Source organism: Watersipora subatra, chromosome 9 (genome assembly GCF_963576615.1).
Source record: "Watersipora subatra chromosome 9, tzWatSuba1.1, whole genome shotgun sequence".
NCBI lineage: Eukaryota > Metazoa > Bryozoa > Gymnolaemata > Cheilostomatida > Watersiporidae > Watersipora > Watersipora subatra.
Window position 1 is genome coordinate 16,962,021 of NC_088716.1, and position 22,849 is coordinate 16,984,869.

Sequence of the window (22,849 nt, forward strand, 5' to 3'; positions counted from 1 at the left end):
CCAACACATCATCAGTGGATGCAAGCAGCTAGCAGGAAACGCATACACTGAGCGGCATAATCATGTCACAGGTGTTGTGTATAGAAGTCTATGTGATGAGTATGGCCTTAATAAACCACAACACTGGTGGGAAGCTCCTGGTAAGGTCAATGAAAATGACGACGCTAAGATCCTCTGGGACTTCTACATCCAAACTGACAAGCATGTCCTAGCAAACCAACCAGATATAGTGGTGGTAGACAAGGAGAACAAGAGGGCTACTATAATAGATATAGCAGTACCCAATGACTACAATATAGCCAGCAAAGAAAAAGAAAAGGTAGAGAAATATCTCCCTCTTGGAGAAGAAATTGAAAAATGCTGGAATGTAAGAACAACTGTAATCCCAGTAGTCATTGGGGCACTGGGCGCAATAACACCGGCGCATAAAATGTGGCCTGCCCAAATACTAACAACAATCAACTCAGGTGAGTTGCAGAAAAGTGTGCTATTGGGAACAGCTAAGATCTTGAGGCGAGTGCTCAAACTCCCAGGTCTCTGGTAGGAGACCCGAGTTAGAGCAGAATTTACCACCCATACGGGGTATCTGGGGTGAGGAAATTTTATATATATATATATATATATATATATATATATATATATATATATATATATATATATATACAATGTATATACGTATATATATATTTATATACAGTCAAACATGGATAACTCGTCTACGGATAGCTCGAACACATGGTTAATTCGAACGGTTTCTTTGGTCCGTTCCCACGTAATGATAAATTGCTATAGATAACTCGAACTCAACACTGTTAATTCAAACTGTTTTTTTGCCCAACGGCTACCGAAACGGTTGTTATCGCTTTAGAAAATCACTTTATTCAAAGCCATAGAGGTAAACCTCATCTTTTCGTAATTCATAAGCGTTGTTATTACCACCATCGGCAAAATAGTTTTGTCAACGACTTTTCTAAAGGTTTGGTCAAATTTGATTTATACTGCTATACGATTAATAGCGCGGGCTTGCTGGGTCACGCGCGCAAGGATTTTCGCCACGCACATACAAAACAAAAACAGCATGTTGTTTTGTATGTGCGTGGCGAAAATCTTTGAGTGCGTGACCCGGCTAGCCCGTGACGAATAGTTTTCCGACGTTGATTCCGTGTTGAATCAACGTCGGAATGTTGAATGTTTAAAACGTCTTAAAAATTGTTTTTATTAAACGTATACGTAGTCTTAGCTAAAAAAACTATTCATCGTTTGACCTAAACACAGAATACGTGTGTACATTCAATAAGTATCCATTCAAATAGCTTGAGTGATATACAATGTACCGTTAAACCTCGTAAAACTTTTAATTGAACTGCCTCGGAGTGTTGCTCTTAACGAATCCCAGGTAAAGTAAGGGATTTTCTTTGGTAACTTTTTCTTGAAGTTGCATAAACTTCAAGAAAAATCGGCAAAATTGATCGTGGGTAAAACGCTCAAAAGAAAAAGATGTCTTTTCTTTTGAGCATTTCAACAACGATCAAGTTTTGCCAATGTCAATCTAAAAAAACGTCCTGGCAATAACATCACCTCAAACAACAAACCAATCTCAAGTGATAGAAAAATCTCTATACATTTTGATAAAAACGTTTTAAACTTTACATTAGAAGCATTTAATTTGAAACAAGCCATTTGTGCTTTTGATTTATATTATAGTTTGCATATGTACATGTATCTACTAATAAATAAGTAAATAATGGACTTGTGACAGTGCTCTGATAACTTGAACGCTCCGATAATTCGAACACTTTTGCTCGGTCCCGTGAAGTTCGAGTTATCCATGTTTGACTGTGTATAAATATATATATATATTTATGTATATATAAATACAATATATATATATGTATATATATTTATATATATTTGTTTATATAAACATATGTATATATATAAATATAGTTATAAAACTATGTGAACTAAAAAACTACAAGTTTTGTTAAAACATTTTGTTACTTAAAGTTTTGTGCGTTAAGCTTCCACTCTTCAGATAAAATGTTAAAAATAAATATTCCACTGGCAGTAATGTTGTATAAAAGCTAAAAGCCAGAGTCTTAAGTAATACTTTTTTTTAGCAGGTATTTACAGGCATGACGGCAACTGGGTAGCATTTCGTTGCGCTTATTTAAGGTGGCTAATTGAGGCTTGCATATTATGTAATACTTCTCCCATATACATAGTTCGCATTTCTTAGTGGTAGGGCTATAAGATCTTGCAGTTTTTAAGATTGACCATTTGTTGTTATGGTCTAGTCCATTATCCTTTAGTTGCCATATATATTTACTTAGCTCTGCGGAGTTCCTTTTTGATGTATGGTTGAAGGAAGCCTTATGGTTGGTATATCTAGTGTTAAAAGTATTTTGTGTCAAGTCGATGTAAGAGCCGAGAAAGATCTTTGCTCCATATTCAAATGACATAGTCTGAAAATTACAACAGAAACTAACTCCAAAGTGGTAAATTTCTTGGATGTTACACTTGACCTGACAAATGGAGAATATAGACCATATATAAAGCCTTCAGATAAACCCATCTTTGTACATGCAAGGTCAAACCACCCACCATGCATATTGAAGAACATACTTAGAGCATTAAATCAGAGATTGCCAACACTCTCTTTCAGTAACAATTGTTTTCAAAGAATAGCTCCCACATACCAACAAGCACTCTAACAAAGTGGGTACGACTACAAACTATCATATTTGCCAGAATCCGACCAGACCACCAATAACAAGCAAAAGCGAAGACGGAATATAATATATAACCCGCCATAACCCGGTATAACCCGGCATAACCTGGTATAACCCGCCATATAGAATGAATGTTGCCTCCAACATAGGAAAGCAGTTCCTGAAGATCATAAGAACAGAATTCCTACATGGCCATAAACCTCATAAACTATTTAATGCCAACACAATCAAACTAAGCTACAGGTGCATGTCCAATATTAATAGCCATATCGACGCTCACAATAAAGCTTTGTTACTACCTACCCGTGGTGATGACAACTACAGGACATGTAACTGTAGAAATAGAACCAGCTGCCCTATGGAAGGCAAGTGCCTAACAGAGAATATCATATACCAACCATCAGTCACCACCAACAACGGAACAGAAGAAACATACATCGGCTTGGCACAAAATACTTTCAAGACTAGATATACCAACCATAAGGCTTCCTTCAACCATACATCAAAAAGGAATGGCACAGAGCTAAGCAAATATATTTGGCAACTAAAGGATAGTGGACTAGACCACAACAACAAATGGTCAATCTTAAAAACTGCAAGATCTTATAGCCCTACCACTAAGAAATGCGAACTCTGTATATGGGAGAAGTATTACATAATATGCAAGCCTCAATTAGCCACCTTAAATAAGCACAACGAATAGCTACCCAGTTGCCGTCATGCCTGTAAATACCTGCTAAAAAAGAGTATTACTTAAGACTCTGGCTTTTAGCTTTTATACAACATTACTGCCAGTGGAATATTTATTTTTAACATTTTATCTGAAGAGTGGAAGCTTAACGCACAAAACTTTAAGTAATAAAATGTTTTAACAAAACTTGTAGTTTTTTAGTGCACATAGTTTTATATTAGCCCTATTTTCACTCAAAACATTAAGCACTCTTTTTACTAATGTGTATAAGTATAACTTTTAAATATAGTTATATATATAAATATATATCTACTTTATATATAAATACATATATATATACATACATATATATATTTATATATACAATGTATATGTATATATATATAAATATATATATAAAAAAAATTGTTTCCTCACCCCGGATACCCCATATGGGTGGTAAATTCTGCTCTAACCCGAGTCTCCAACCAGAGACCTGGGAGTTTGAGCACTCGCCTCAAGATCTTAGCTGTTCCCAATAGCGCACTTTTCTGCAACTCACCTGAGTTGATTGTTGTTGGTATTTGGGCAAGCCACATTTTATGCACCGGTGTTATTGCGCCCAGTGCCCCAATGACTACTGGGATTACAGTTGTTCTTACATTCCAGCATTTTTCAATTTCTTCTCCAAGAGGGAGATATTTCTCTACCTTTTCTTTTTCTTTGCTGGCTATATTGTAGTCATTGGGTACTGCTATATCTATTATAGTAGCCCTCTTGTTCTCCTTGTCTACCACCACTATATCTGGTTGGTTTGCTAGGACATGCTTGTCAGTCCGGATGTAGAAGTCCCAGAGGATCTTAGCGCGGTCATTTTCATTGACCTTACCAGGAGCTTCCCACCAGTGTTGTGGTTCATTAAGGCCATACTCATCACATAGACTTCTATACACAATACCTGCGACATGATTATGCCGCTCAGTGTATGCGTTCCCTGCTAGCTGCCTGCATCCACTGATGATGTGTTGGATGGTCTCAGGTGCATATTTGCACAGTCTGCATCTAGGATCATCTCTAGTGTGATAGATTTTCGTTTGGAGTTGCCTTGTTGGGAGCACTTGCTCCTGGGCTGCCATGATTATATATATATATATAAATATATATATATATATAGTCAAATTAGATTGAATAGGAGGCCACTTTGGAAAATATATCCACGATATAGGGCTTTTGGATAATAGGAGGCTTCTGATAGGAGGCTTCGCTAAAAACATGCTTAAACAACTCTACTCGTCATGCTGATCGCATACGTATCTATTTTGCATTTTGCATAAATTTTGCCGGAGAGTTCAACATTTTGGAAAATTTTGCAGGTTAGGAGGCTCTGTAGTTTGAAATGGAGGACCTCCCATTAGCGTAAAATTTGAAAAATTTTATACAAAATTCTGATTTGTCTTCTCTTTTGCAAGAGAAGTTATCTTCTCATTAATTTCAGGGCCTCCTATTATGTTTTTATATCTTGAATTAGATAGTCCTAGTTCCAAGCTCTAATTCTTTTCTTTTTATATAAATTTACCTAATTATGATATTTAGTTTGGTTCTTTTTAGTTGTAATGAACCTTTATTGCATCATTTAATTTTCTATCAATTGGTTAAAAAGGCAAACTAATTTGGGTTTCAGGGATTTTGCCAACAGATCCTAAGAAAACCGATTTGCATGCACATCTGTGTGTGCTTTGATCTAAAGTTTATCATACGTATTATTCATAAAATTGAAAACTTATGCTTTCCCTTAATAGCTTGTTAGTGGGCATGCATGGCAAAAACAAGCATTTTGTCCATTTTAAAAAAGTTGTAATAAGTTGCAATAAAAACTAGGATGATATTGACATCAAGTAATTGGTATTGAAACCATCCTGGTTGTCAAATAGAAAACTTTTAAAACGTATATTAATTGAAACAGTGCATATATTCATGCTGCCAAATATGCCTGGTAGAGTCAGAGACACCCAAGTTTAAAACATAAATGTCAAACATGAGAGATTTGCATACCTGTGGCCAAATTTATTACTTATACAATTTGATTAATTCAATTCATTGCTACTGAGGCAAAACTGGGAAATATAGCATATGTGGGGCCCTTTGGATTCTAAAAGGTTTTAGATAAGAGCTTTTGATGAAACCATGCAGTAACATTGAACACACTGTGCAGATTGCATGCATGTATATCTAACTCGCATTTATCAACATTGGTCGGCATATTTCTTTAAAAAAAGCCCAAACTTACTCATAAGGAAAAAAATTGACTCTTTAAGCAACCCCGTCAAGGAGTTGAGTTTACAGAAAAGGAAAGCTCAATATAAGTACGTCAAACAAATTGCTTAAGTGAGTGCAATGGTGACAAATAAATATTCTTAAAACACAATGAGTTTGTATAAACTTAAAAGTCTTTAGTGCAAATGGAGCAACCTATCAAAAGCAGGCCAAACAGCTGTTACATTACCAAAAGATTAAAAATCAAAGCATTCACAAGAATACCATAAAACATTTATCAACAAAAGTGGACTATTTTATTTCTGTCAAATAAAGCTGTAGAGCTTCAAAACACTGAGCTCCATAATTGTCTTGCAAATTGTGTGACCATTTCCTGGCACCTCGAGTATAATGTGTGAAGTTGTGGTAGCTGTAACTAATGGCTCTGCACAACGTTTAAAATATGATTTTAGCTAGAGATCTTTGAAGCAATTCGCAAGAGAACTTTGCTGACTGTAGACACGCCCAGCTACAGAAAGAACTTTAAGGTTGGATGTCATTCCAGTCACTGGATGCCTTTTCGGAAATTGAACATCAACTTGTTGTTTGAAGGTTAGGCAATCTAGACCAAATTGCCTCCACTGGTAAATATGCTGCTCTACCTGCAAAGAAACCAGTTATTAACCTGTTAGTATAGTTAAAAAATAGGAGAATGTTGAACACTACTCATTTTACAGACTTTCCCAAGATATCAAACCAGCTTTAAAACAATACTGTCTAAAAAGTGTGCTCCATCATGTTGTTTTAGAACGCTTAGGAGATTGGCCAGAAACTTGAAGAGTAGGCTTTTGCAGCAAGCTATATCGGTGGCTGTACTAAATGTAGGTCGCACAGAAGATGCTTTCCTACAGAAACTCTGCATAATTATGTTTCCCCTAAAGAGATTGAAGTTCTACTATGTTGATGTTTTGCCTAAAAAAAATTAACCTAGTAAGCCTTAAAAAATTCTTGTTTCGATGTTGTTAACACAAGTTAACTCAATAAAAGTAAAAAACAACAAACATTATCATTAATGCTTTCTTTTAAAATAAAGCTTTTTTGTCAAACTATTAGGTAAGAATGGTATCTTTTAAATATAAAATGTAATGAATAGTTGGGTTAAAAAAAGCTTTATTTTACAAACTAATAATTACAGCGTTACCATTCCTCTTATTTCTAAGCAGAATGCACCAAAATCTACAAAACTTTACACATTCAGCCTGTACTGTGATGAGAACCGTGTCTGTCCATATAAAGCCACCGTTGGATAATGGAAAAATATTGCATCCCACTGGATTTGAACTTGCAACATTTACCTTGCTAGACTGACACTACAACAACTATGCTAATTGACCTTGTAATAATTTGCAATATTTGAATGCATAATTATTGCAACTGATAATCTTTTACAGCACTCTACACTGCTATGGTATTTTTTGGTACAAGCCAAGTTAATTCAAAATCTTGAGCTGAGTAAAATTCCTAACTGTCTACACGGTCAATTTTTTCCATGCACAGATTGACTATGAATTGTATAAAAGTCCCTTTTCATTCAGTTGGCCTTTAACACTGTAAGGTTGGTGTGTATGAATATGCCTTTCACTGCAATGCATACATGTACAAATTAAGCATAGGGTAACTGCCAGGTTACTCTGCAAAGCAGAGTTGTCCTCTCGCGCACTCCAAACAAATCCTAAATATTTAGGATTATACATTAATCATTAATTATAAAGACATTATTGAAATTCTTTAAATAGTTTAGATGTTTCTATTAAAACAGATTTTCAGCTTTCGTTTACACTATTTAGTCTCTGCTTATATAATAAAGCTACTCTTTGCCATTAGCATGTCTGTGCAAATGCGCTCGTTTATAACAGTTCATCTTCGTAGACTATTTGAGATGATCAAAATAAATTCTAGCTCAGCTAAAAATTTAACTATGATGCTCATATCAACTGATTTGGCAATTAAAAAACATTCAGTTTTGAAGGTAGTAAACATGAATTTGGAGATCAAAAAGAAGGTGAGGTGAATAAAAGCCACAAGAGACAGACTGCTAATTGTTGCGGCTAGCTAACAAAGTAAAATCAGTGTCTGTATGACTTATCATTTATCTATCATTGGGAAGAGCTTGGGCGCAAGATAGATTTTGATGAGACTAGATATCATGACATTCAGCTTGGTATACAGACGATCCCCAACCTACGAACGAGTTACGTTCTGAACAATTGTTTGTACAGTGAATTTGTTCGTAAGTTGCTTCAGTGCTATATTTTGTATTATAATTTATGCTTAAGGCCTACACGTATATAAGTATATTGAAGGTTTATATAAGTATGTTTAAGGCTTGTATAAGTAACCTGTAAATTGGTTTGTACTGAAAAAACTTTTTAATAAAATGGAGAGAATACTGTAGTGGACGCCGGGCCATGACACTGCATTTCTTATTTATTGTATGTGTTGTCCTTTTTTATTATATCGTTGTTTTAATCGTTATGCTAGAACTTATTGCTGTTGTGCTTTTTTATGTGTTGTCCTTTTATTATACCGTTGTTTCACTCGTTATGCTATTGTTATATCTGACATCACGTCATAACACTATCATTTATCGTCACTTTTATTGTTGTCATACCAACTCGCTAGCGGTCCTATTTATTCACCTTGTTAGCCGGTGTTCTCACCGTTTGCCGTTAGGACGGAACGGTTGATATTACTGAATATAACGGAGCGCTCTCATTTATTTGAGCAGAGCAGATAGATGTACGCTCCTCGAATAGTGAAATTTTCTTCGCTAATAAAAAGCTGAATGAAACTACACACACTCTCTTCTTTTTATTTATTAGTCTAGATCGTGCCAAGTAAAGGTCGGCAAACTCCTTTACAATACATACAAAAAAAATAAAAAAGTTATTTGCGCACTGGAGATACGTTCACGCACTTATGCACTGCAACGAACTGGGCAGACGAAGGTGGATGCTGGGTGATGCTTTTACGTAGCGCCTCTTTCTGCCGCTAATACGTCGGTAATACCGTCGGTATTATCGATGAATATACGCGCAGACTTGTTCGTATGTACCGTTGTTCGTAACTCGAATGTTCGTAAGTAGGAGACCGTCTGTATTAACACTCCAGAGCTTTCACTGATAGATCCCCTTCAAAAATTTCTGATTTTTTGCGAGGCGAATCATTTTACATATTTTTGACAAAAATGACAATCTCTAATGACAAACTAGTTTAACAATGTATTGGTATCTATAATAGCGAACCCTATGCATCTTATCATTGCTCAAGTTTGGCAAGAATGTAAGCGATATTTTTAAGGACAACTATGAAAATTTTGTTAATAAATTTGGGAATTTTCACCAACTTGACACTTTACCCCATATGGCATTACTTATGTTGGTCAAACAAAAGCTTTACATAAATTATTTACATTGAGAGGAATTTGCGTTATAATAGGTATACATGTACATTATAGCAAAATTTGCTGTACAGCTATTCCAACCAGATAAAAATCTGACTTATGCCCATACTACAAAAAATTCATAATTTGAGTTAAAATACTTAGATTTAAGTTAGAATATGACCTAAAAGTCAATGAAAGGAACTTTAGTTTACTTTTCACATAGGAAACAAATACATTATGCTTATGAAACAATGCAAGTGTTTTGGCCTTAAAGTTTGGCTCATTTATGTATATAATTAAAAACATTACTTTTTATTTTGTGGTTTTTCACTGTCCACAAAAGACCCTGGTCCCCGTTAATCCCGAAAATTGAATGATGACTGCAGAAAACAGCTATGACAGGCCGAACTGGATTTGGAACAAAAGGTACATGTCTCACAAACAGAGATTGTAAATGGTACAAAAATGCAAGTTAAGCAATACGAGTGTCATTCAGAGTTAAAAAAGCTATAGCTTGTTGCAGACTATTAGATACATCATCCAAATACATATTATTGAAATTTTCGGACTAGCACAAAATTTTTCATTTCAATATTTGTAAAATACATCTAAAAATATTGTTTTTCACCAAGGTTCATTCTATGTCACTCAATATTTTGGTGTTTTGACACCATAATTTACCTTCACTAAGTTCCTTTTGTTTGCTCTCCTCTGACCAGAAACCTCCCCAAATATGTAAGCTTTTGTAACCTTGAATCGCCAATTCTTTAGATAACTTGTCTAGCACCAGAGTGGGAGCGGAACATGTTATAGCAACACCCTGCAATTAGTAATAACAAAATAGAAATATCACATTTTTTGAATAGATGATTTTCCGATTTAAATTAAACTCTGTTTATAGCTAATCAATTGCAAGCTCATTGATTGCTGCAAAAAAAAGAAAAAACTGAGCAAGCAGAAGTGCATCTGATATTTTAGCTTATGACTCTCAATCCCAGCTTTGATATTTGTCACCATTGTGATTTGTAGGCAATAGAAGAAAGCGAGTTAAGCAATGTAAAAACTTATTCATATCCTATTAAAAAAATGGACTTCAAATATTGAAGTGGTATTTCAAAAGCAATTACTCATTCGTAAAATTGATAGTCAGTAGTCTGACCCTGATCTGGACTTGGCTTTTAGATATTATTGCAAGGTAAAATTTAGAGCTGGTCACCATAGGTTTTAACTGTGGGTTTCAGTTCCTATCCCAGATACTATGCTTACATATAGTCTGTACAAGTGCTATCGTCAGTGGACAGGCAACCAGAATGCAAGAACATGCTCCTATTCACCCTTGCATGTTTATAATAAACATGCAAGGGTGAATAGGAGCTGTATACACAATTAAAATAAAGCAGTTATTTCACAGTGCACAGTCCAATTTGTAAAACGGAATAACTAGTAAATGACATTCAACTAAATTGTTGTTGATGACAGCTCTGCACAAGCTTCAGCTAAACATTCATAGATAATAATTACATAAAGAAATACACAAACTAAAAAGCAATAATACTTAGTCAATACTAAGAATGATTATGAAGTTTAAGAATATTAATCAAAATTACGTACAGTGGCACTCGCATACCGTTGTTGCTTGAAAGGTATGTTTCCAATAGAAAATCTTGTCATTTTTCTAAAAGATTACTAATGCTTAAGAGTTGACTTGCAACAAAATTCACACTGCAGTTATTTGGTATCAAAAAATTCACCATGTCTAACTCTGTTGTGTTGCATGTGCAATATATGTAGAAATGTGATAACATGCTCTTAAAAGCTCAAAAGCGAACAGTTAATCGCCGCCATCACGAAATTGCCGAAGATTAGAATCCCGTTCCAAAAATGGGTCAAATGGAACGTAGCTCAACAAGATGGCTTCTGTTTACACTTTTATGCAACCTCATTCTTTCAAATATTTTCACAAATACACTTCACGCATTCAATAAAACGATGTCTATTGTCCTCAAGCATCTGTTTCCTCATCGTTGTATTGATGTCACTTTGAGCACTGATATCTCAAAACCTACCGTAAAAATTTGTTTAGTTTTTAACCTTAGCTCGAAGGAATGCATATCATCATTTGATAAGCATGACAAGCCTGTTGGTCACCTGTGATAGTCAAAAAATGCTGCGGAAATTATGCGCGCTGTTTGGCAGGAAGCATGGGTCACATGATCAGATTGCGACTAGACGATTAGATCAACCCAAAACAAAATTGTAAACTAGCGAGCATCTATATTTGGTAAGAGCTCTTTGGTGAAACCCAAAGTTTATGTCATAAACTAGTGCTACAAGAAGTTTTATATTGAGCCTTTTACGAAACTTACAATTCATGTGAGAAGATCACGTGTCAAAACAATAACCAAATCATTTTACTATGTCAGAGAAATAAATTGATTCCAATCTACGGGGGTTTCGGGATCGCGGAGATTAACTGTTTCTTTTTTCGCTTTTAAGAGCTTGTAATCACAGTTCTCCATATTTTGCACCTACAACACAGCAGAGTAAGCCATGGTGAATCTTTTGATACCAAATAACCGTAATGAAATTTTGTTGCAAGTCAACCTTCAACAAGCAAAATGATAGCAAGCTCCAGTACCATGCATTGACAACTTGGGCAGCTAAGTCATACATGCAAATCAGATGAGTATTTTATGGTATTTTGGAAAAGCCAATAATTAACCAATATTTGAGTTTTCATCAAATTAAAGTACATTTAATGGGCCATTTTAGCAGCGCACAGAAAGCACATTTCTGATGACCATTTGCACCAATTTAGGGCAGGTAGTAGGAGTGAAACAAATTGGTTCGACTTATTTTAGTCAAAAATGGATACAAGTATTAGCCAAATGAAAGTTTGTTACGGAAAGTTCTATCATAATAACATAATTTGAAATAAATTCTATGATAAACCTCTTGCAGTTGCTTCATTTTGTCCTGCAAACACATTAAAATCTGTAATAGAAAACAAGACACCTATACAAAATCAAAACTGGTAATTAATTTTTGTTAGTGATGACATATTTTTTATTGTAGTTCTACAATAGCACTATAAGTTCCAAACAGTGCATTAACTATTAGTATGTGTCATGATCACAGAATTCATGGTAAGTCGGAATTACAAGATTTAGCAAACAAAATTTTGATTCTAACCTAATTACAGCAGATTTTATGGTCAAAAAATTGAAGCACATTTACCATTAGTGCAAAAACATAGTTCCAAGAAAACTGGTGTTAAAGTTTGAGAAACGAAAACCAATGTACAGTTTTGTTTACATTTCAAAACGACATAGCAACCAATATCAAGATATTGTGATATTTATCTAGATTTCTGTACTTGGATCCAAAAAATTATGCTGAATTTAAAAATCTAAACAGATTTTAGCTGGTTATCAAAGAAATAGCTGTATATTTATAAGAAAGTGTATTACTTAATTTTGCAGATATTAAAAACAGCTTGATAGTATCGCGATATTGGGCACACCCAAATCATCAACCAAATCTTTAGAAAATTAACAACAGTAACATATTGCACACCATCGGTCACTATATACTTCGACCTTGCAAACTCGAATAATTATTCTCATAACTAAATCTGATTACAATTTCATAAAAATTGAATAATTATTCTTATTATTAAATATTGTAGTAATCTTGTAAGAATCGTTAAGAAAATATCACCGCAGCTCCCTTTACTTTCACTGTTTTTGACATCAGTTAAAATACCAAAGTACTCATTACAAGTGTCCAAAATGTCAAAGTTACCTTTAAAATCGGCAAAAAAGAAACAATTATTATTATCGGACACCGTTTTTCAGTACTTCTTGTTTAGCATAGCAACGGTTTTAAGTTTTTTTCGAGGGTAAAATACTTTTATTGGCTAAACTGACTTCAGAGTCAGAAAGATCACTCTTTGATTGGTCCAGACCTACAGGTTACAAAATTTGTTACCAATATTATAAGTTCAGTTGGTGCAACTTCAAAGTCGAATAACTCAACTTCGTGATTTGCGACTTAACCATGGTTTCTGTGACCGCGACCCATATGATCTACCTGCTAATAACTTCAACTCTTTTGCTACCAAATGGATCTCTCTAACGCGACATAAGTGTTTCATGAAACCTAATTTCTAAAAAGAGTGTATAAATGGTTATAACTTTACACCCCGATTGTTTATTAACAATATTTTTATAGCAAGTTTGTCAGCATAAGTTTTTATGTTAGTTCATGCCCCCAAAAATATTACAAACGAGTTGCCGAGTGAGAGGGACCACTTTTCGTCCATTTTGAAATTACTGTGAGGTAAGCACAAAACTCTAGTCGGATGATTTATGAATATTATTAGTTTACATGTTAATTAGTCTGATGAACATAATTACTCTCATTAGTACTATTGCTCAATAAAGTTACTCAGTCTATAGATCTGAAGTTAGTAACCATTTATGGCTGTATTGCTTCTGAAATTACTGGTCATCAGTAAGAAGATTTCATAAAACAAGTTTTTGCAAAGCAAAACTATGCTCAGGTTGTAAACGCATTCTTATTTGCTCAAAATATGCAAATAATAGCTTTTTTCAATCAGGTATAGATGTAATAAGGTAATTTACTAATTACTCAGTAATCGGAAACAATTTGTACAAAAAATTGCTGAAGCCGCATCATGCAACACTTGGCCATACAGAAACACATTGCCAAACAAGCTGTACTATTGGTAGTTTAAGAGTTCACACTGAAACAGCTTCAACATAAATATAAGACATAAGAAATCAGTGCAAAAACTGCTTCATATTACATTTACTTCATGCCTTGTTGTAATTGAGCATCATACTGCGTGCACAATTAGGAAAAAATGGCTGCAAGATCAAAATTTACCAAGTCTTTAATTTGGTAATGAAACCGTGATAAAAAACAATTTAGACAATTTATGCAGAATTTAAATGCAACTGCATTTCATCAGCAATTTTATAAGCAGGCTTAGTGTAAAAAACAGAGTAAGAGCCATACCACAAGTTCATGAAGTTTTGAACAAATTGTTACTTTACCCTTCAATATGTTGTAAAATGCTAAGACAAGGTTAAAAAATTATTGACGCTGTTGGAAGAGAGAACGTTTCAAATGCCTCTAGATTTTATAAAAAACAGCTAAAAAATGATACCAGGGTTTTTGAAGACACTTTTATTTGTATGAAAGATTGGTAGATAGAACATTATTACACGAACAGACAACTCCAGAATTAAAGCGTAAACATTGTGGCTATAAAGTGTAAATAAAAATTGGTTCAAAGTAAAAGCTAAAAGGCTATTGCGCCTGGTAGCGGTAGCATCATTACCATATCATTTTTCTATTGAATAACATAATACACTTTTTATTAGAATAGAACAGACTTTGGTACATTAATTTTTCCTACATGTGATGGCTCTTATTAAAGACCTAATTTTCACCAATGAAGTGTGCCCTCAGATTAAGATGACCCTATTTATGAACCGCACCGCTTATCAGAGTTTTTTAACATACACATTAATCAGCAGAAGGTTTTACGCCTAATGGTTCGGACAAAAAATCTAAAAAGTGTGTTGCAGTATGAGCTTGGTCAGGTTCTCATCCTCTTTTGCTGATACAATAGGTAGCAATCAGTAGTCCATTTTCCAAAGGTCTATTTATTGCCCATTTCTAAAACCTTGGTAGCTGTAAAGGTCTAACACAGCTGTTTATTGCAATAATAAACTGTAAAAACAAAAATAACGATTCTCAAAAAACTTTGGTTGCTGTTGGCTGTTAACATGTTTTCTATTAGTTAGATGCAGGATGGCGATTGGTTTTTTCCAATTAGGTACACATAGGACCGGCTAACTAATTGCCTACTCACTAATAAGAAATGTTTTGTACAAAGATTTTTTTAGCGCATTGCTCTTGATTATAAGCGTACATTGTGCTGAGCTGCACTGCGCAGCCTGTTGTACGCACTCAGTTAATGGACTAGACCAAAATCTGATTGTGTTTTAGACTTTTTCCATTCGGAAAACCCAGGCTACACTCATTAAGAAATACATTCAATCTTTAAAAAATGGTTAATATTTTAATACTTTGATATTGTATTTGTACAATTTAAATATCAACTGTACATGCCACTCCATACATGGTTATTTTGCTTCATAACTATTGTTTTACTATTTTTGCAGATTGTCAGTGCTATAGTATTTTAGTGTAGCCAACTACCCAATGTAATGACTGCAGTCTCCAGAGCTCACTTTAGTCATCAAAGCCCAATTTAATTATCAGAAGATTAGGACTACAAAAAGTAGAGGACTCATCAACTTACCCTTCAGTTTTTCAAAACACTTGTAGGCCAATATGATTAGTTCTGCGAGAACATGATTAAAGAACAATAGTTCTGCATGGTGAGCTCATCTTCGTTCTCCAGATTAAACAACTTCTACAAAAGCACAAAGTTTTTAACATTGTACAAAAAAATAAGTTGATGAGGTCTTTATGCACAGAGTCTCTGACCACCTTCAATTTGGTATTGGAAGAAATGTTGAAAGTGAGCTACCGTTAAACCTATATTTGAATGCACCTTGATTTGATTGGCACCGCTATTTGGGACCACATCAGGAGATTGCTTTGAAAATCGAGCGCCATCTTTTTAATGAACACCACCTCTATTTGAGGAGGTAAGTTACCTTCTCAGTATAGGTATAGGTATATTCGCCTTTTGTGAAAATATAGCAAGGAGCTTTAAAGGTCCAAACACACTAGGTGATTTTATTGCAAGCGTCATGAGGAGGGCGGAGATATCGCTGGTGCGTGCATAAACACACTTGAGCGATTTACTAGCAAATGATATAATGGGCACGCTCACAAACTGCCAATAAAAATCCGTATCATCAGTTTTTTCGGAGTTGTTAATAAATTTAGGCCAGTCAATATGTCGTCGTTTAGGCTACAACACAAACAACCTCCACATTTGTTATTAAACCTATCTCCCTTTCAAAGAGTGTACACTACCTACACTACAAGAAGACAAAAGAAAAGCGATTCTTGTATTTTTAACTGTATTGTTTTTACAATTTTTTATACATATTTTATTTTGTAGTGGTTTTTCATATTTAATATATTAAATATTTACCATTCTCAAGATGGTCAACCGGCGCATCGATTGACTCCAGATGTTGGTTTTCAACTTGGATTTTTTTTAATTTTGTTTGTTATGATGGACAGAACTGGGAGTGCTATTATTAAATTCATGAACAATTGAGTGTTCGTTCTGAAGATGTTTCAATCGTAACAAAATAGAAAATTGATGCTGCTGTATGTTGTTGAACATCGGTAAGAAATAATTACCCGCCGTAAAATTACATTCTGGTAAAAACTAACCAATCGAAATACCAATCGAAATGCATCTCGTTAGCAATAAAGTTGTGTAGAAAAATTCTAGCGTTATCGCTCTGCATGAACACGCTGAGTGAATTCTAACGCAGATTAGCGCCACACAGCAGATTAGCGCCACACAGCAGATTAGCGCCACATAGCAGATTAGCGCCACACAGCAGATTAGCGCCACACTGCGCAATATCGCTCTAATTATCGCCTAATTTGTTTTCACCTTAAGAGAATGCTTCAGCAATAACACTTGTTCTATTGAGTCAAATATGCTACAAAACAAAAAATTACTCTGCATTTATTGTCGGGGTTTTATAAAAACACCATTATCAGCTTTTCAAATGTCTTAACCGCCAGTACATCAGCAGTCATAATTAAACATTGTCCCAAAAACAAGCTGCCAAAAACTGCCTAAAATATCGTACTAATCAAACATTCCACGTTATGTGGAAAGAAAATGGGATAAACTACAGCATTGAAATTAAAGCACTCTCACACTCACTTCATGAACAGTTCTGTCAAAATTTTTACTGATGACTCAGCTTGCACTTTTATCCCATCAGTGCCAGAGTCACATCTAGGAGCAATAGGTCGGCTTTGCGCTAGAGGACAAGCAAGGCTAAAAGTGATAAAAAATAGATAATACACAATAAACTTTATTTGTCTACACAAAAATATAGCATAAATGCTGAGACATTGCGACAAAACGTGGTAACCTGACCAAAATTTGGAACAGAGTTCAATTAGTGATGAGAGAGCAAAAGTATCCTACATGGGAGCTATTGCACACTTTAAACATGATATTTGTACCTCACAAACTCACATGGTCTTTTAGAGTAAAGTAGATGCTCCTATAACGCATACCTCCTATAGCATAAATTCTAGAAAAAATCAGGCAACTTTGTAAAGTTTTTGTTTCGTACCGCGTAAAAAACTCCATATAACTTAAAGTGTATCATCGGGCGAGTTCTAAAGTTTGATTTGAGTGTTAGTCTGTCTCGCCACACCTGCGAGAAAAGAAAGCGACATAAAGTGGTGTCAGAAAGTCTTTGTCCACCTCAAACCTCACTGCCCATTTTAGGTAAATTTGTTGTAGTAGTCATATAGAGGGATTGAACCCTGACAAACCATGCATCATTTAAAAGTAATTTAACATTAGATCTTGTTGACACCATCAGTAATAAAATTAGGGTTAATCAGGGATCAATAATCAATTTTAGGCCAATCAATGTGAATCAGTGCTTATTAACACACTTTCAAACCCAATATGACATTATTAATTTTCAAGTGGAATATTATCACAACAATAGAGATCCTGTTGGACAGCATGTGCAGCAAAGGTTTACAGTTTTGCTTGTTAAAAGAGGAACAGCTAGAGATCCCAGAATTCATACCAGCGTCAACATCAACCATGGATTAGAAATGTGTCAACGACCTCATCATTCACCTGCATACGATGGGCAATCTGAGCAATAGAAAAATAGCAAGAAGCTTAGAGTATTTCGATCTAAAGAAAATTAAGTGGTAAAGAAATGAATGCAGCATCAAACCACCAAAGATCTACCACGATCAAGGCGTTTGAAAAAACCAGCTGTCCAACATGATTGCTGGTTTCAGATTATGAACACTCAAGCGCTCGTGAGGCTTGTTCACAGCATGCCTAAGGCTGCAGAATGGTTATAGTCTGCAAAGGCTACCAGATAAAATATTAAAATGCAAAGCAACCCCAATGGCTTTTTTTCTGGGCCCATAACCGTACAAGACTGTTATTTTCAATTTAGAAAATAATTAAAGAAGAGATAAGAACAAAATTCGCGATGACATATTTTCTGGTATGCAGTGTGAATGAGTAGGCAGCGGTTGATACAATAGAAGATATATGGCAATTTTTAAATCTAGTTATTTCTATTCTTCAGCTCATTAGGATTGTTTTGATACAGGGTTTTATGTATGCAGTGCAAAATATTTCCAAATTATGATGAATTTATTGCAGTGCTACACTTACTTAAACAGGCGGACAAAGATTTTTTCCCAACACTGTACATAAAGCATTATACATATAATACATACAATTTCCATGACATTCTGACTCTTGTGATAATTTGTCCGAAGTGACGACGGAACAGAGAATAGGTACATATAGCAGTGCAATTGTTGAAAAATACTTTAAGGCTTTTGGTCGGTGCATCTGAATGTCACGAGTTGGAGTTGCAATTTTGAGCTCTCAAGGACGAATAGATGACGAAAAGGTACTACCGCTTTTTATAGTGAAACTATTTTTTCTTAGTCAATTGTTGTAAGTCGCTGTCGCGTCAAAACTATGCACTCTTCATCAAATTATTGTCAAATTACCACAATCATGGTCTATTAAACCAATGAGGTTGATCATGAAAAGTTGTCGATGAAAACCAATAATAATACAGTTAAGGCACCGCCAATACATTCAAAAGAATTTAAGTCAGATTCTCACATGAGCGAGTTTGGAAAGGTCCTGAAATGGTTTAGACAATTTACATGTATGTTATCATTCTTATAATGAAAAATCCTTATCATGTAAACATTCCTAGAGCTGATCATCTCATTTTAGGAGCGCCTACCGTACAGTCATGTCTGATATGAGAGCAAACTGCATTCTGGGACAAAAGCTCGCAAGTTAATTTTCTTAAAGTCCTATCTCAAAAACTGTTTTTATATAAATTAACTAAAGATAAATTATTGTGTTGCCATCCTCTAAAAAACTACCAATAAGAGATATTACAATGAAAAAATACATGATTTTATCTATTCATGCTCTATACCCATGCCCCCAAGGTTACAAATACCTATGTAAAGGTTATGGTCTGCATTAAAATGTAGCAGTATTATGTACAACATAATTTTGAGTAGTGGCAATATGCAGCAGTCCATAAAGTAGCATACCGTATGGATTTCTTACCTTTCAGAGAGTCATAGCACTAATGACGGTGTGAGAGAGACTTGATGCAACACGCTTGGTACTCTACACTTTTGTGAAATCGCATAAACAAACTTAAAGTATAAATTTAATATAACTGAATTCAGCTTAATAAAACATACTTGAAAAAAACGCTCTGATCTTATATCAGAGCTAATTCTATTTTTTCTTCATTTTCATTTTTAAATCATCTCTTCTTGGCTTCAAACTTTTCGATTTGCTTATACTCTCATTTTCAGCCAACCTTTTTAAAACAAATTTGAAGCAGACCTGACAAGAAAACCAAGTGATGTAGTTTCCGTAACTGGCCTCTTGCATCCTTGGGCATTTAGTGATACATCAAAAACCACCTTGCAAGCTCGCATCTCTAATTTTCTAGAATTTCAAGGCGAAAGTGGGTAGCGAGATAGTGAATGGTACAGAATTTGTGTAAACATAAATTGCTTGAATTCTTAAATCTATTCATTGGCTATTGTTATATATATATATATATATATATATATATATATATCAATATATTTATTTTGAAGGTTTGGGGTAGACTGACACAATCTTCTAAAGAATCAATTGATTTCCTATAGCCGGTTTGTGTATTGACTCCGGTTTGTGTATTGACTCGTGTTCGCTTCAAATTCTGTATCATTTACGTTTTTGCTACCCATGAAAGTTTATTATAAGTTATGACTAATGTGTTGAAAGAATATGGGAGGTCATTAAGTACAAAGCCCATCAAGTCAAGTAGTCAATGATGACTTACCAGCTGTTTAAAATTAGGTTGGGTAGGTGTCTAATGACAGGGAAGAAGCGTTCAACTGACATTTATGATCTACTCATCGCCAAAATCTTCCGGAAGACAATGCAAGGAGGAGGACCTTGATGACCGACCGCCCAGGCCTATATAGATGAAGGAACCGTGAGTCACCACCGGTTTGTATGTCAATGAATTTGATATAGAAATACATAAAGTGCTGGTCAAATGAAAAGCAATACACAAGATGTTATGGATGAGCAGCTGTGCAAATGGCTTTGTACTAACCCTTGGTATGAAATATTACCCAAGCCTGTGTCATTAGACAGCAACCACATTTGCTAGTTAAAGCTCTATAATTTTCAAATAAATTAGACAATGCTATGTAAATACATGTAAGATAATATCATAGTTGTTAAATATAAATACAAACTTGTAAAAATCCATGATACAAAACCGAGTTTTAACCTGTTGATCCTTGCTCGATCTAATCAATGCGTGTCAGTAAACCTAGACAATATGTCCAGCGATCCGAAGTTATTAATTTCTTACCAAATATATCTAAACGTGCCAACAATGCAATGATATTTGGTGAAACAGCAGTACAAAAAGTCGGACAACCTACAGCAGATATCATCAAACAGAAAAAAACAGTATGTCACCATTATTCGGGCTAAAACTATAAAAGTTCGCACGATTTTAAACACTCATTAAACATTTACAGATAATATTCATCCATAGCACACTCATCATCCTTTCATGACTCAAAATATACTGGAAATTTATATTTATTATCATAAAATTTTACATTTGTATCACAGTCATTTATGACCTAACAACGAATGAGTCGTATTGATTGTTTTGCGATATCATTCTAATAAAATGTGTTATTATAATGAAGGAAGTAGATAAAGATAAGTGAAAAATGTTACAAATGAAAGTGAAATTTAGAATCTAACATCCTGCGAAAGAATTAATTTTATTAGTTTTTGCTGTTGCTTAAAAACATATTTTGTAAACAGAACCATATGGAAGCCTGTATTCCGCCGTTAAGTTTTCTGCCACAGCCTACGCAATTCCGTAATACCAGCTGTGAGGGTTCAGAGGGCTAACATTGATGAGATACTGCATTATTTACTGTTTTGGTTAGTATTGTTCCTTATACCTTAATTGTAAAAACAAATGAAAAATAATTTTCTTTTGTTTTGCAGGTACAACTACAAAAACATTGACAACAAGCGTGATAATCTCAAATCAGAAGATTGGAGACTAAAATTATAAAAACACTACACCATTCTATGTCATTTTAATTGAACAAGTTGAACTGACTGAAACATGCTACATCTCCGGTGTTTTTTTTTTGTAAAACCTAACTTAATACATGACACCAGCATAGTCAGCGTGATATTTAAATGCAACTATAATTATTTCCCGAGTTGCATTAGTCCATAGCAAGCATAGTTGCTGAATATTGCACATCTTTCAAGTGGAGTAAACCCAGCACTTATACATTCTGCTCAAAAAGTTCTTGTGCCAAATCTCAAACTCAGCAGTCAGAATTCTAGCCAACAAGATAAAAATACTCAAACTTTTAAATATCAAGATTTGAGAGAAGATAATTCCCGAATTTCCAGTGAGTATAATACTACTTTGTACTAACAAAAGTCAACCACAATACCATGAGAACAGCACTACACAGTGTGGGTAAGGTTAGTCGGCTAGGCTATTGAAAACTAGATGAAATCATAAATGTTATATACAGGGTTTAGCTTTATAAGAGGGTCAGTATGGTGTAATCTCAAGAGTTCAAAACTTTCAAGTTAGAAACATTGGAAAACATTGAAATTAATGTTCAGAGGCTAAGCATGACACTAAACCTCAAAAATGTTCATTTTAATGTCATGACCAGAGCTTAATCAATTGCTAATTATGATCTTTGTTATGTGGGCCTACAGAGAAAGGCTATTTTAAATAGTATTCCAAAGGCTCCTATTATAATTATTTAAAACAACATGATTTTTAAATTTCTTGTTGGCATGAATAACAGTAAAAAAATAACAAGAAAAAAAGGCGTTCAGCTAAAGACTAAGTCGCAGTTGTTGTCAAAATTATAGACCATATAATTGAACCCTGAAAAACAAAATTGAAAAAAGAGGCAGATTGTTTTATCTTGTCAGTACATACCTGCAACAAAAGCAAGTCGGGCATCATAGCACCATTATGAAACACAATTGCAGAATCTACAGGAAAAAAAGACAATTGATGATTAGCATGCATTCTTGTTGACCAAGACAAGTTACACAGTACATCACAAGTTGGACAAAGACGCACGAGTAACGCATGTAACAAGTGCCAGCGAGGTGTTGACAGTGGCTGATGGGATTAGCCATTTCTCTGAACTAAACAATCACCAGCCAGCTATTACATAATGCCATACACTCAGCTATACACCAATGGGTGTTTAAATAATGCTAGCTACTAGATTATGACCTTCAGTTCTTGAACTGGGTAATGTCTGGCTCTGAAAGCTAAAGCTCGCAAGATACAAAAGGTGTCCCACAGCACATTGGAGAACTATCAAGCAAATTTAGTCATTGATTTTGCTAATGCTGCACACAAATTTGTTGCT

The 22,849-nt window shown here is 34.6% G+C and overlaps 1 long non-coding RNA gene across 1 annotated transcript; it reads right to left on the reverse strand.

Annotated features, from left to right (window-relative positions):
* Positions 1-5,524: 5,524 nt before the first annotated feature.
* On the reverse strand, positions 5,525-22,554 carry LOC137403806 (uncharacterized). Its single transcript, XR_010979618.1, has 6 exons — positions 22,405-22,554; positions 20,230-20,366; positions 17,022-17,138; positions 15,459-15,572; positions 9,782-9,920; positions 5,525-6,317 (listed from the first exon to the last, which is right to left on the reverse strand). It is a non-coding gene; the product is annotated as an uncharacterized lncRNA (long non-coding RNA).
* Positions 22,555-22,849: the final 295 nt, after the last annotated feature.